The following is a 15,919-nucleotide window of genomic DNA, read 5'->3' as shown; positions in this document are numbered from 1 at the left end:
CTGTGAAGCTCAGGGAAGCGAGTTATAGGGAGCCATGGGCACACAAGTCTTTGCAGAAACATAGGGGAAGAAATGGCAGGTATACCTTCTCGCCGTGTCGGAGGGAGGGGGGGGGAAGGGGAATTCGCTTTGCCAGACAGCGGGCAGATGATGGATAGCACGGTGTACGGGATGGACGAAACAAAAACGTTTCCGAAGATGGACCTCTTTCAGCCCGCCTAAGAAACATGTCAGAACAAATGTTATCTACTTAACGTTCAGAGGTTGCACCAAATTTGGCGAATAGCCTCATGGACAGTTTTTTATCATCTTCACAGGACCTGTAATGTGGGGCTAGCTGATGGCTGAATGAGCCGTCAAGAGGACATAATGCTTAGTGAAAAGATCTGTATAAAAATAGGGGTAGAAAATCAATTAATTTGTCTTTTGACATTTCGGTATTTCTTGGAGCGATATTTTGTAAGCACTGTAGTAACTTTTGAGAGGTTTGGTGAATGCGTTTTGTTGGTGGGAAGAAAGGAGCAAGTAGTTTTTGGATAATTAGGAAATATCAGATACGGACAAATCATGGACAGGAGAGTGTGGAATGAGCTGTAGCTGCGCTCTCAAGTGGCAGAGGCATCGGGGGTCCAACGTTCAAGCCCTCAGCATCCTTATTGTAGTGATGAACTTCAGACCAGGGAGCTATTCGCATTACATTGCTGGCATTACAATGAAGATTGTGGTCACCGTCACTTACAACACAGCCTTATTAATATAAGCGAGGCATTATAGTTCCAATTCAAGATAGACCTCATGGCCTCATATTCATTAGTGCTCAGATATTTGGGATTCTTAAGTTCTTGTTACAGACAAACACTCATAGCAATCGTCTAAACCAGATTTAAAAAAAGTTCATAGAGTCAGAAGCAACTCCATCTCAATTTGTCATTTTTCCAACTCGATGTTTTACTTTGCATTTCTCAGTAAAAAGTACATCATTATAAAGTTCAAATTTACATAATTGATTTTAATGTTTCACAACCCCAATGTGTCTTTCGTAATAACTCATAGCGTATACTTAATTTCTGAGTGCATTATCACATTCAAAACCTTTCAGTTATAAATATTATGTAAATCTCCCTGCCTCCCGATTCACTGATTGGGACCTAAATAAATTATAGCGTCAGTAAATCCGCTAAATACATTTAATTCAGCACTGAATTTCATGGGTGTATCTGATTTATGATTAATTCGTATTCAGTTCAGTTTCACATCCACACAAGCAGGGTTTTCAATAAACTGGCAGACCCTGCCAGGATTGGATTAATACAGGATATTATAGGATGCAGTCAGATAGGAAACTTGTTGTTTTTAATGATTCATTAAAAACTGTGGTACTGTATAGAACATTTGATGCCACGAATAACTAATGCTTGTATGTCATTTTCGGCTTTGTCCGAGTATTTATCTACGTTGCAATACCAGCATCGAAAGTTATGGATGGGATATATGTTGATATATATACAAGGGATCTGTTGAGTAATATGAAAGTTTAAAAGCTGAGATTAAGCTGCAGTGAGGTAATAGGATATAACACGTACTTTGAATCAGAACGCGGAGTAAAAAGCGGAGAGAGCGGGAACTGGTGAAGATTAAAATTATCAGTACCATGGAGCACAGTCAGAATACGATAGAAGGGGATTTAGGAGGGAGACAAGAGGTCTCTCCCACGGAACAGTCAAATCTAGCCCTCAGAGGAAACGAATTTAGTGAGTTTGATTACAGACAAACAGATATGTACTAGACAATGGGAGTGGTAACGACAACGAGGAGTAAAACGAAGTTGCTTCATGACATGTCGAAGCTGTAGGGATTATTCGAAACTACGTGATATAAGGGAGCGATAGGCCAGAAACGTCGGTGAGACGAGATGGTCATATGAGTTCACAAGCTCCTTCTCCCAGCAGACAGTATATAATGAAGCTAATTTCGTAGAACTTGCATTTTTAAAGAAAGTAAGTGTAGATGCACAGAAGAGGACGGACGAGATAAACAACGACATAAGAGAAATGCAGAGACGGGTGGATGAAATACAGATGGAAGTATAGGAAGCAAGGAAATAAGAGAAATGTGATGCATAAAAGACAAAGTTAACGTTGAAAGTAATTATACATGTACAGACCCTATAAACTGATTCATTCTACAGCAATTCGGCAAAAAATTGTTCAGATGAGATTTGGTACAAGTAACTAATTAACTGTCTAAGAAAGGGACCGCCAGAAATCTGTGGCTATGGTGATAAGTGATCCTCTGAGCATATCATTTTTACATTCCCTTTCCACGTGGAAGCTAGGAGGTCTGAACGCCATTACAGCGAAATGTGGCTGATGATTTTGAATATCAACACGTTTAAGTTACTGAACCTTCTAGAAACAACATACCCAGAAAGTAACTAACCAATTTTATAGTAGATGTTAACAATGGAAACAAATATACAGGTCTGTGAAATGTTGTTTGAGATGAGGGGATGAGCGTGAGAGAAGGGGCCAATGACGAGAAAGGGGTGAATAGAGGTCAGTAGTGTTGATGTAACGACGGACAGAAAATCAGTATAATCTAGTTCGCTGACGACGTAACAGAAATCCTCGAAAGTGAACGTGAAGTGAGTCTGGACTTACTGAAACCCGATACCTACAAGTTGCACATAAACAAAAACAAAAATTACGTAATTGCGTGCAGAGGAAGCATCCATGCCGGATGGCTAAAAGTTTAACATGGACACTTTTTTTTCACTTGCAGCCCTGATTTTATGACCCACCACCTAATTACTTAAGGTGGGTCTTTACTGACCACTTAGCCGCTGAGATCGGTATGTGGGCGCTGATATGGCTGAGCCTCCACAACAGTTCCCGCATCCGATAGCACCGTAGCCCGCGTCACGCCACGTGGAGGCGGGTCATAGTTGATCGTGTTTTGTTTTTGTCACTTTTATTATGTTTTCTTTTACTTGGTTATCTTTGTTTGCTATTTATCTTTCTTTTCTTTTCTTTATGGCAGCTTTCTCAAACCGTTTAACAAAAAATTAACATGAATTTAAAATTTTTGAAAAAGAAAAAATGGTTCAAATGGCTCTGAGCACTATGGGACTCAACATCTTAGGTCATAAGTCCCCTAGAACTTAGAACTACTTAAACCTAATTAACCTAAGGACATCACACACACCCATGCCCGAGGCAGGATTCGAACCTGCGACCGTAGCAGTCCCGCGGTTCCGGACTGCAGCGCCAGAACCGCTAGACCACCGCGACCGGCTTGAAAAAGAAATACAAAAATATAGTTTAGAATAAAGAAGAGGAAAGAAAAGAGGAAAGGAAGAAGTTTATCGTCCCTCCATCCTGGGGAACTGAGGATGAAAGACTAGGAGTTAGTCGTCAAGCCATTGATCCTCAGACTCCAATCTTTTGCTTACATGTAACTAAGAAAAAAATGGTTCAAATGGCTCTGAGCACTATGGGACTTAACTTATGAGATCATCAGTCCACTAGAACTTAGAACGACTCAAACCTAACTAACCTAAAGACATCACTCACACCCATGCCCGAGGCAGGATTCGAACCTGCGACCGTAGCGGTCGCGCGGTTCCAAACTGTGGCGCCTAGAACCGCTCGGCCACCTCGACCGGCTTAACTAAGAAGATCTATGCTAATCTATAATTTCTATGCTAATTACTAAATCTGTTACTAAGATGATTAGGCTGTTAACAGGTTTAAAGTGCCGTGTTTGCCTGTGGCAATTGCGACGGTGCGCCGACACTGTTTACATCTATTCATGTTGAGCTTTAGTTATGTGTAACCTATTATGATATCTGTACATTATGTTTAGAGTAATGCATTTCTGTCAGTCTTCTTCCTGTCTCGGTTTTCATCCTCCAGACTATGGCGGCTATGTAGGTGCTGCATCTATGTTTGTCGTCTGTACAGTCTCTCGCGCCTATGCTCTTTATGGCAATCATCTGAGGTTTTTTCTGTCAGTACGTTTAGTTCGTCCCACAATTCTGGTGTTCTGATTGCATCGTATATGTGTCGTTCAGTTTGTAAGTGTTGTATTCTTGGTGTGTTCCTGTGTTGTCTGTATTTCCCGCAGAATAGGGTTGTGTGTTCGGGTGTTCCCATACCTCCGCATGTACATTAGATGTGTCTCTTAGACTCACGCGGTTCAAATGAGTGGGATAAGGTCCGTGCCAGTCAAGAAATGCACCATGCCGCGGCTGGGATCGGCATGTTTCATTATTAACCTTTCCGTTATATCCGGAAAGAAATGTATGTACTCTGTGTCCCTTGTCACTTGTGCCCAATTCTTCTTGCCATGTATCGATTTTCCATTGCTTGAGGTCCCGCTTGTTGTTCAGCGGAGAACCAGTTATTGTATTAAACAAAAACTCATGAAACTTTTACAATACATCAAATTGGCTCAAATTGGATACTCAAATAAATGCTGTGAAGGTGAAGTTGTCCCTAAACTAGATTGTGACATTTATGTCGAAGTGGTATGTGGAACCAATTCCTTGCTACTCAAGTCTTAAGAGAGACACACAGCCAACCCAGCATTAATTGCTGCTACATTAGTGAGAACTCAGACAATGAACACCCAAGACAGATCAAAGTTAGAAAAGACAAACAGGCGCTCTCTGCTGAGCTCGGATTATCACCTAGCAAAATTGCCTGCTTTGCTGCTGCTGCGGACATACATTACCAAGCTGTCTTCTTAACTGTACAGACACGATCTGGCATACCGGAGGCGATGGCTGGTTGCTTCGACGTCCCATCGTGGTGATAATAATGTCGCAAGTATAGCCCGAAACAAATTATCCTGGCCTGGTTGTTCCAGGCTAAAGACTTCCTAGCAATACAAATGCGCCTCTGAGGGAGACGAAGAAGGCTCGCCACACAATCACTGACGGTACAGTGATTGATTTTCACAAGCGAAGTCACACAGTAACTCCGATACAGTCAACTTTAGCCAAAACTGCCCAAGACAGACAACATAGGCCGCTTGTACACAGAACACTCAATTTCCAACTGTACTCGGAAAGTTACGTTGAAGTCGAAACTTCAGCAACTTCGTTAAGCAGTTACAATCAAATAAAAGTATATTAGACAACCAACGGAAGGGAGGCTGTCCAGAGCAGCGAGAGCTCAGTCTTGTAAACTACTCCGACCGAAAGGCGAGAGCCGACTCCCCACAAGAGCACCCGTACAAACCGAACACAGAACATTCCCGCCCCCACGACAGTGGCCGTGGTTAACCGTTCCAATCAGCAATTCGAAAACCGGCGGAAAATTCCACTCTATTGCTGGAGCACTACCATTCCACCAAAGGAGATTCTTGGCGCCAATTTCTGCGCCGATTTTGCTACGTCACGGAGCTATGCCCTGACCAAGCCAATCACAATTACGATTTTGCAGAAAGCGCGGGAGTTTGCCTGCCACAACTTTCTGTGCAGTGGCTACGCGGCACTGTTGGTGTCAAGCCCGATGGTTTCTTCCAGCCACGTATATAAACAACACAGACTGGCCAAGGCGATACCATATTCTAATCTGACTGAGAACGTAGCCGCCATGTTTTACAACGTCAGATTGGATGAAACAAGTCGTCTGCTAGCATGGAATTCTTTTTGTTATGCAATAGCATTTGCTGTTGTCAGTTACAGGAACGATGCGTTTCGGGATATTGTTCGCATTATGAGTGCGTTTATGGTGTACTATGTCATCTTAAACCTGACACTTGTAGCGTGCCAGCTTCTGCATCATTCTGGTGAATTTACCATGATGTAATCAAGACGATTTCGTAATTACCGATGTGTATCTTTCCGTATGGATACAGAAAAATTCGTTTGTATCTTTTACACTCGGTTAGTCTACTTCTGACTCGAATGACGTTCAACGCCTGGCGGTACTGCTTTATATAATTATCAGAGATACATATAACAGGTCGTTGGCATTTGTACTCAAAGCAAACGATAGTCGAGCGAACGAACGATTAACAACGTGATTTATAGACTTTATTATGGTTTGCTATTGAGGAGAATTCCAGCGATATAGACTTTTCTGTGGTGTTACGTTGTTTTTAAGTGACCTAAGAGCAGTTCTAATAGCAGTCAGGACTGTCGTATTTCATAATATATTGCCTTGGTATTTTTCTATCTCGGAAAGGTCGAACGTTCATAAGATTGTGGAACCAGCTGCATGGTTCAACATTCTTTAGCACACTACGAATCTGATGTAAACCTGCTGCTCTTATTGTATAAAAGTAAGTACTGGTGTTTAACGAGCAAAACCATTGTTTTTGTAGTCGCAGGCTTTAGAGGACCATATGATGATGGGTTAAACGAAACTGAATCAGGTTTTGTACGTTGTCCACTGACCTAAAAACGATCTACACTAACATTCTAAAAAATCTGTTGTAAAGGGAAGCGGTAGGCAGCCTGTAGGGTGAGTGGTAAGGTGCTGCATCAAAAAAGTATATAAAATTTTAACAATTTATTAACATAGTAGTCACTTAATGTTGAGTTTCTTACGGTTTTCAAACAAGCGCGTTGCAAAGCAGAATAAATAAATATTACAGTTCTCCAATGAGGAAGTAATTTAGAAAGACAGACGGTTAATGTACTTTCAGCATTACAGACAAATACGGGCATGAGAACAACTTGAACTTCTTACAGAAGTATTAAAAACGCACAAAATGATCAAGGTCTTGCAGCAAATAAATAAATAATTATTTAAAAGAAACACCATTTACTACTAACGGCCAACTACAGGTTTATAAGAACTGTGGCGCCTCGAAATTGTTCTTAACGTGCACAGAATACCATAGGCGAGGCCCACTGGCTATAAGAAACATAATTTTAAGTCCGAATTCGCTGACAACGAGCAGTCACAAGTAAAAGATCGAAAATCGTTTCACGACATTACTAGCAAAGATTTAGATTTAACCAAATGGAACCGTCATTAAAGGCCAAGTACAATTAGTCTCAAAAGAAGCGCCTTACAGCAATAATAATCAGAAACAGTAGCAAAAGCAAGCAGCTAATGAAATCTTACAAACTACAGTAAAACACCTTCTGACACCAAATTAATAAATCAGGTAAAACGCCTTGTGGCAACAAGCACATTAATATTTCTAAAAATAATAAGAAATTCTTGATAATCAAGGTAATAGAAGAGTAACAGTAAACGGTCAGAAACAGTAAATACAAGATCCTTAAATTAAATTTCGTCCACTGGGCCAGCAGAGGGAGGCAGAACAACAGATAGCAACAGAAAGTGGTTAAATATCCCCCAAAATGTGGTCGGAACATCTAAAAACTCCAATAAAAGCGCAAAAATTTAACTAGCTGGCGAGCTGCTTAGATAAGAGGAGATAGATAACCTTATTAGCCACTACATTCAGGCATTAAGAAATGCGTCATGATGACACTCTGTTTTGAATCAGTTCTCAGTTGAGGTGCCTGTTAACAGACACGTAGAACTATAGAGCGAGGTCCTCTTCCGGGCTTGTTGGCCATGCACATGAAATAATGATAATTGTAAGAATCTTATGGTCTTTCGCAACAGACGAAATTATACTGTCAATGTTTCTACTAATACAGACCCACATGCACACACAAATGAACTTGACAGCATAAACAATGACATACTGTAAAATGCAAGTCAGCAAGGAAGTTTTTAAAACAAATGTCTTAAGAGTATAGATCAGAAAAAGAGTAACGCTGTAAGACGTGAAGCTTCTGTGAGCACCAATAAGTGCAGGAACCATTCACCTGCTGCCGTTAACAAAAAAACTCAACATATAATACATGCTCGCAGCACGCGTGCTCAAAACGGCCACCAACAGCCTGGTAAAGCTAACTGACGAGCGCTGTCTCGGCCGGATGTTTGCAAGGCACAGAAAAGACACTTCCAAGGCGAGAATGAACCACGATGACAGGGGCTCAGGACAACATTGTAACAAGTTCAAATCGCTGCCAAATGATCGAGGTAGAAGCTCACCACAAAGATTCCCACAGTTTTCAGATGAGAAGAGCTTTCAGGTACAGTTGCCGTCTGTCAGTGGTTGAATGGCTGGTGGCTCGATTTCAGACATTTGTCTCAACACCGAAGTCCCCCACGATGCCACTTCAGTCCCAATAATCAGTCCACCGGGAAGCAAAAACATCCAGTGCAACGGCCAAACCCGAACAGCCCACTCTAACTCCAAGTAGCCAACTCTCCTAACGCAAGGCGTGCACGCCGGTATATCGCCACGTGGCTGACCCTTTGCGGAAGCGCGTCCACCAGCTGTCGAGCATGCGCATGGCTCCGATACGGCTTGTGCATGGCTCATCAAGCTAATGGAAATAAAGAGAAATGAGGTAAAACATATTTTTCATACACAGAAATAGTACAAGTTTAATAACAAATGGTGTTGTTACCTAGGCCTACAGCTATTCGACATTAAAATGTAGGACATATTATACTTCTGTATTAAGTATGCCAGTTTAAAAAAAAAGTGGACAGGTGTCAGGAGGATTCTGACAGCAGGGTTCAGTACAAAATATGTATGCATATAGACAGGAATCAAGGATCTCGACAATTTTTGCCTGTTATCGACATAGATAGTGTCAAGATATCGGTCCCAAGGTTTAAAAAGTTTTCAGGAACGTTTCCGTTTTAAGCCTGAAGTCGAATAGCAAATGAGAAAAGAAATATATTTCTATATCATGTAATTACAAATTAACAGTTTCCTGATTCTTTTCCTTGTATTGTGAAACCATTCATGTTGCCAAATTTCATGATTCTACATCAAGGCAAAGTGCCCCCGCCCCCTAGGATTTAATGAGCGAGTTTGTATCAAAACATGCGACATACACTTATCACCCAGAACAGTATGACCACCGAGCCGGCCGGAGTGGCCGAGTGGTTCTAAGCGCTTCAGTCTGGAACCGCGCGACCGCTACGGTCACAGGTTCGAATCCTGCCTCGGGCATGGATGTGTGTGATGTAGTTAGGTTAGCTAGGTTTAAGTAGTTCTAAGTTCTAGGGGACTGATGACCTCAGAAGTTAAGTCCCATAGTGCTCAGAGCCATTTGATCACCACCGACCTGCTATCGATATATACCCGTCCGGGCGATACCAACGTCACCTGGCGGGGAATGACAGCTAGTGCCTCACACACACACACGTAATGCAGACGGTGCATGTAGTATCAGTGCGTGTACTGTCTGTATGTAGAATAGTGAAGGTGAGCGATCTATCTGAGTTTCACTGAGGACAGATTGTGATGGCCCGGAGGTTCGGCATGTGCGTTTCGGCAAATGCACGACTTTTCGAGTGTTCGCGTAGTGCTGTGGTGAGTGTCTTCAACACGTATCGAAAAGAAAGTGAAACCAGGTCCAGACGTCATGGGGTTGAGCGGCCATCCCTCATAACAGATGTCGGACGTCCTAGGCTGAGCAGACTGGCTAAACTAATATCAGACTTTAATGCTGGGCGGAGTATGTCTGAACATACAGTGCACCGAACACTCCTAACGATGGGCCTCGGCAGCCGACAGCCCTTGCATGTGCCAGTGTTAACGACATCGGCAACTATGATAGCAGTGGGCCGAACCATCGGCATAGGACGTTGGTGCAGTGGCAAAGCGTTGCATGGTCTGATGAATCCCGATACCTTCTTCATCAATTTGATGGACTGCGCGAATGCGTCGTCTTGCAGGGGAACAGTTCCTTGCCACCTGTACTGTGGAACGGGGACAAGCTGGCGAAGGTTCCATTATGTTCTAGGGAACATTCACATGGGCATCCATGGGTCCAGTGGAGCACATGCAAGGCACCTGACGGCCAAAGTTGCAGACCACATACACCCCTCATGACGATCATGTTTCCCGACAGCAGTGGCATTTTTAATAAGTAAATGCACCATATCATAACGCTAATATTCTGATGGAATGGTTCGAAGAACACAGTGACGAATTCCAAATGATGTGCTGGACCCTCAGCTAGCCAGATCGGAACTCGATCTAACATATCTGCGACGTGATTGATCTTGGCGTCAGAGCTCATCGTCCCCCTCCCCAGAATATACGTGAATTAGGTGACTCGTGTGTGCAGATGTGTTTTCAACTTCCTCCAGTGACCTACCAAGGCCTCACTGCTTCCATGCCACATCGAGTCGCCGGTGTTATCGGTGCCAAGTGTGGACATACGAGCTGTTAGGAATGGTGGTCATAATCTTGTGACTGATCAGTGTAAATAGCCGTGTATTTTGATTTCACTGAGTTAGAAATTCACTTTTTACGTAGCCAAGGAACCGTAGGCCTTAATTTGTGACGTAAATTTCAAATGGTTCAAATGGCTCTGAGCACTATGCGACTTAACTTCTGAGGTCATCAGTCCCCTAGAACTTAGAACCACTTAAACCGAACTAACCTAAGGAAATCACACACATCCATGCCGGAAGCAGGATTCAAACTTGCGACCGTAGCGGTCACGCGGTTCCAGACTGTAGCGCCTAGAACCGCTCGGCCACTCCGGCCGGCCCTAAATTTCAACTCGATACATCTACCAGTTCCTGGAAGAAAAAGTGTTTTAACTATTCGAACAGACAGAGACGACAGACAGATCGACTGAGGTCTGGAAACTTAAAATGGCCCATAATTGTCCATTAAACAATATTTACTTTGTGTGTATTTGACTAAGCTGTTTTTCTCTGTTTTCTATTGATGTGTAACCCAGAAGTGATGTCATGTTTTTCCAACAGTTTTATCAGGATACACTGATAATATTCCAACCTAATTCCAAAAATGGTTCAAATGACTCTGAGCACTATGGGACTTAACATCTGTGGTCATCAGTCCCGTAGAACGTAGAACTACCTAAACCTAACTAACCTAAGGACATCCCACACTTCCATGCCAGAAGCAGGATTCGAACCTGCGACCGTAGCAGTCGCGCGACTCCGGACTGAGCGCCTAGTACCGCACGGCCACCTCGGCCGGCCTCCTAATTCAAAAGAGACATAGACCGAGTTCATTTGCTAAATTTCGCCGGAAACTTAGCAAATGTACTCGTTCCATGTCTCAACATTCTGAATACATCAAGATGTAACCCCTAAGAGAAAATTGTTCTTCCCTATTGACATTTAACAATTTCATAACACCATTCTGGCAGTTTGAACAAACACTGGACAAGATTTATGATTCAGAAAACTACTTTCGTGTTACATTCCAATCAAAAGATAAAGCGATTGTGATCACAAAACAAAGCTTCTGTTGTATCCATCTAACTAATATGTTAAATATGTTGACGTTTCAAAACACGCCGGCCAGTGTTGCTCGTGGCTGCAACCCACAGCAATGTCAACGCATAGATAGCCTTTCCATGTTAGTTGTACGACTCTTTGGTGTCTTCCCACCCCAACGAGAGCGCGCCATCTGCTGCTGTCTTCATTCCCGAATGGTTGGTTTCGGAGTCTTGAGTCACGCAACGAATGGATCGGAGCTACGAGCCAGCGCCTGGGAAGAGGACTGACAGCTTCTGCCTGACAACACGAGGGTAAAGGCGACAAATGCTCCGGGACGGCAGTCCGGCTGCTGCTGCCTTGGAGCCAGGATTGTCTACTTATGAAGTCTTCCTTTGAGCAGTTGGAAGGCTGTAGGTTAGATCTGGGGCTGTGAACGGCTGCTGGTTGACAGCATACGGAGAGCAACACCGAGCGCACAGGGACAAAAAATTTGGCACGATCCACTGAGGAGCCGGCCGCGCTGGACGAGCGGTTCTAGGCGCCTCAGTCCGGAACAGCGCGACTGCTACGGTCGCAGGTTCGAATCCTGCCTAGGGCATGGATGTGTGTGATGTCCTTAGGTTTGTTAGGTTTAGGTAGTTCTAAGTTCTAGGGGACTGATCACCTCAGATGTTAAGTCCCATGGTGCTCAGAGTCATTTGAACCATTTTTTGTACTGAGGAAAGAAGATAAAGGGACACAGTTGAACGCAATCGCCAACAACGTCTCAAAAGCACAATAGGACATATACAAACAAATTAATCAATTAGAAGGCGCTGGAGACGAAGAAAGGCCGACACAGATAGCTCGAGTAGCTTCAGTGCTGACGATGAAACGAGTGACAGTGAGAACACTGACATAACACAGAGACACAAAAAACACATACCACAAAACACGTAAAACATGCACAGCTACTCACGTGAACGTTAGTCAAAGATTGCTATTTATGTCTCATTGTAGGCGAATATAAATAAAACTAGAACTAATTAGAATAGCCCGTGGACAGATATTGTTCTAGAATCCTCATTAAACCTGCACCTAATATCGTTAAGTAGTTACATAAATGAACGCGTCATTATATCTGTAATAATATGAATATAGTATAAATTCAATATAAAGTTAACACGCAAAAGCAAACAGTGTAAGTACACAAAAGAAACAGATCGTGCATACTACGTAATTATACTAAATTAACTGGCCCACTACCCAAAAAGTCTAGTTATATTCTACAAAAATATTTTTTACAGATTAATAATAGGTTAGTGGTGGCTTGTTATTTCTTCTAAAGTTACGTAGGAACAGTATATAACTTAATTAGATTACACTGAAGCAGAATATTGTTGTAAATCCATGCGGAATTAATCTTCTCGTTAACCTAGTAGTAGTTGTTTTTAAGTAACCTAACAAACATCAACTCGCACAGCACTCTAACAAACAACATTGACATAATTAGATCCGCGTGGACTGAACAATTAGAGTTTTCCCGAAGAGGGATCTTCATGTGGATAATACCAAAATGGGTAGCACCACATGCTCACGCTGGACTTGAAAGTTCAGTACGAAGCCCCTTTCCCCAGGTGGTGCAGGTGAAGAGATATCTACATCTACTCTTTACTGTCTTCTTTTATTCTCTTTTTAAATTATACTATAAATTTTAAATTCTTATTTTCAAATTTCTGTGTTTTTCTTTTTAAGAAACACCAGTTTAAGCTGACAGTAAATAAAAGATAGTTTCAAAGTAAAGACAAAAGAACTGCACGCAGCCCTGCCTCCACGTGTTGCTGCATCGGCAGCACTGCCCATGGCCTCAACTGCAAAGTAGAATTTCGCTGCGCCGTGGTGGCCATTGGTACTGGCTAAGAGGTCTATGTGGAGCGGTGCGGCCTGCATAAAGTAATAAGATGGCAGGTCCTAGTAGTCATAATGCAGCTTGAAAAAAATAAAAATTCCACTTGTTTGGTTCAAAGATTTCGGTCCCGTAGCCCGTTGAGGAGTAGCAGAGTAGTCTAATCTAAAACATACGCCTAAGTAGTGGCAGATGGTGGCTGTTGACACCAAGAGAGCAGGGTCAACCACATGAAGAGTGATCCTGACAGTGTTTGGTTCCCTGGAAGACTGCGCTTAGAGTGTACGGATGTGACTGCTAGTTGTGTCGTGTGCACTGTACATAGGATTTCTCAAGGGAACTCCCTGCCCTTTGACTCTTCAGTTAACAGTCTTACCAGTTCTTATGGATTTCGTGGCTTGACATGGTGACTTCGTTTAACTGTGTAGTAACTGTATTTTGAATCTGTGTGCCTAACTGCTTACTATTTACTGACAGATAACTGCAGACGCAATATCGTTAGCACATAGTGACCGTACCTACTTAGTAGTATCTCACTACTACAGTTTGTTTGTGAGCTCGCCTTGGGGCAGATTCGTATTGATTCTGGTAAAAGGTTCTGTCTCAAACAGCCAAGTGTTCGAGGTTGATTTCACGAAACCTTTCCGGATTGATGTTATTCTGTGCTAAGGCCATGTTGTAAGATAACTACCTGGTGCTGTTTGCAATGCTGGATAACTTGTGTGGGTGCCAAACAGAAGGTTTTAAATTTGTGTCATTATTCGGCTACAGTCAGAATTGTGGTGTGCCTTGGTGGTTATTACATATTATATTATTTTGTGTAATTTAAGTTTTGAGTACGATTTTATCAATGACTCTTAAGTTAGGATTGTAGTGTTAACTTGTTGACATATCACCTAAATAAAGATACCTACCAATGTCGAGCTAGAGATGAATTACGAATTGTGAGATTTTGTAAAATACACTGAAGATCGATTTGGTCCTCTTGGTAGAGGACTACGGGTAATGGCATATCTCTCACTGAACATATTTGGTATTAATGTTTGTGTATTATCGTTAATGAATACGAATCAGTAAGGTTTTTCTTATAATTGTAGTACTCTTCTAAGTAATTGTTTTTGAAAGTATTTTAAATAATATTTTAGTCATTCCGATCGACATTGGGGTTGTTACTGCATCTTATCAGTACCATATCATAATTATACCTGCATAATCCCTACTGCTTCCACTTAACAGTCGGTGTTGATACTAAATTCCATTGCACGGTAATATAGCACGTATTTAATTACAGCTGTTAAAATGCTACCCGAAATAATGTTAAAGGAATGTATTAAGCAAAGACAAATGATTAAGTTGATTTCCGTAAATTCCATTTCCCGCTTCAGTGTGGTTTAAAATTTTCTTTAAAACGTGACCTGTTGCTCTTCTGAGATCGTTTGGTATTCACAATCTTTACGATCAATTTGTCTCTTGTGTTTAATTTTTCTTTGCAACCTTCGCCTCTCAACTATTATCACAGACATAATTTTAAAGATTTAAGGTTCAGGAACCTCGGTGGCCAAAACACGCGACCTTTGCTGCCGCTCCATCTTCGGAGCCATGTTAGATTTACGTGATGTGTCAACCGACATCTGGAGTGTGTAAGGGTCCTACCATGCTGGAAGAACCTATCCTATCCATCCTTGTCGCCAAAGGAACAATGCTGGAAATGAGTTTACAAGAATAAATAACCGGGCCTTACGAGACGATGAGGTATATACTGAGGTGACGGAAGACATGGGATACCTCAAACACCGTGTCGGATCTCATTTTGTTGGGAGTAGTGTAGCAGAATGACTTGGCATGGACTCAACAAGTAGCTGTTAAGTCCCCTGAAATATTGAGCCATGCTGCCTCTACGTTAGTCCACAACTTCGAAAGTGTTGCCGGTGCCGGATTTTATGCACGACCTGACCTCTCGATTACGTCCCTTAAATGTTCGATGGAATTCATATCGGAGGATTTGGCTGGCCAGAATGTTCTTCAAACCACATGCGAAGAATTGTGGCCCCGTGACATGGTGCTTTGGCATCCACAAAAATTCAATCGTTGTTTAGGAACATAACGTCTATGAATGGCTGTAAATGGTGTCCAATTGGCCTAACATCTAGAGGACGCAGTCCATTTCATGCAAACATAGCTCACACCATTATGGAGCCACATCATTTTTCACAGTGAATTGTTTGGTCCCATCGCTTCATGGGTTCTACACCACACTTGAACTCTACTATCAGCTCTTACCAATTGAAATGGGGACTCGTCTGACAAGGCCACGGTTTCCCAGTCGTCCAGGGTCGAAACGATATGGTCACTAGCCGGCGTCCGATTTCTTCGGCTATTTCAGGCAATGTTAGCACTGAAAACTCTACGCAAACACCACTGCTCTGGTTCGTTAAGTGAAGGCCTCCGGCCCTTGCGTTGTCGGAGGTGAGAGGTGATACCTGTAATCTGGTATTCTCGACACACTCTTGACTGTGTGGTCTCGTAATATTGAATTCCAAAACGATTTTCTAAATGGAAAGTCTTATGCGTCCATCTCTAGCTACCATTCTGCGTTCAAAGCCTGTTAATTACTGCTTGCTGGCATAATCCTCCTTTTCACATGAATCACGTGATTACGAATGACACCTCCGCCAATGCACTGCCCTTTTACAAACCGTGTACGCCATACTGCCATCTGTAGATGAGCATATCGCTATCCCATGCCTTCTGTCACATCATTGTACAACAGACA

This window comes from Schistocerca cancellata, chromosome 2 (genome assembly GCF_023864275.1).
Source record: "Schistocerca cancellata isolate TAMUIC-IGC-003103 chromosome 2, iqSchCanc2.1, whole genome shotgun sequence".
NCBI lineage: Eukaryota > Metazoa > Arthropoda > Insecta > Orthoptera > Acrididae > Schistocerca > Schistocerca cancellata.
The sequence above is the reverse complement of the archived record's forward strand: the minus strand, read 5'-3'. Positions refer to the sequence as shown.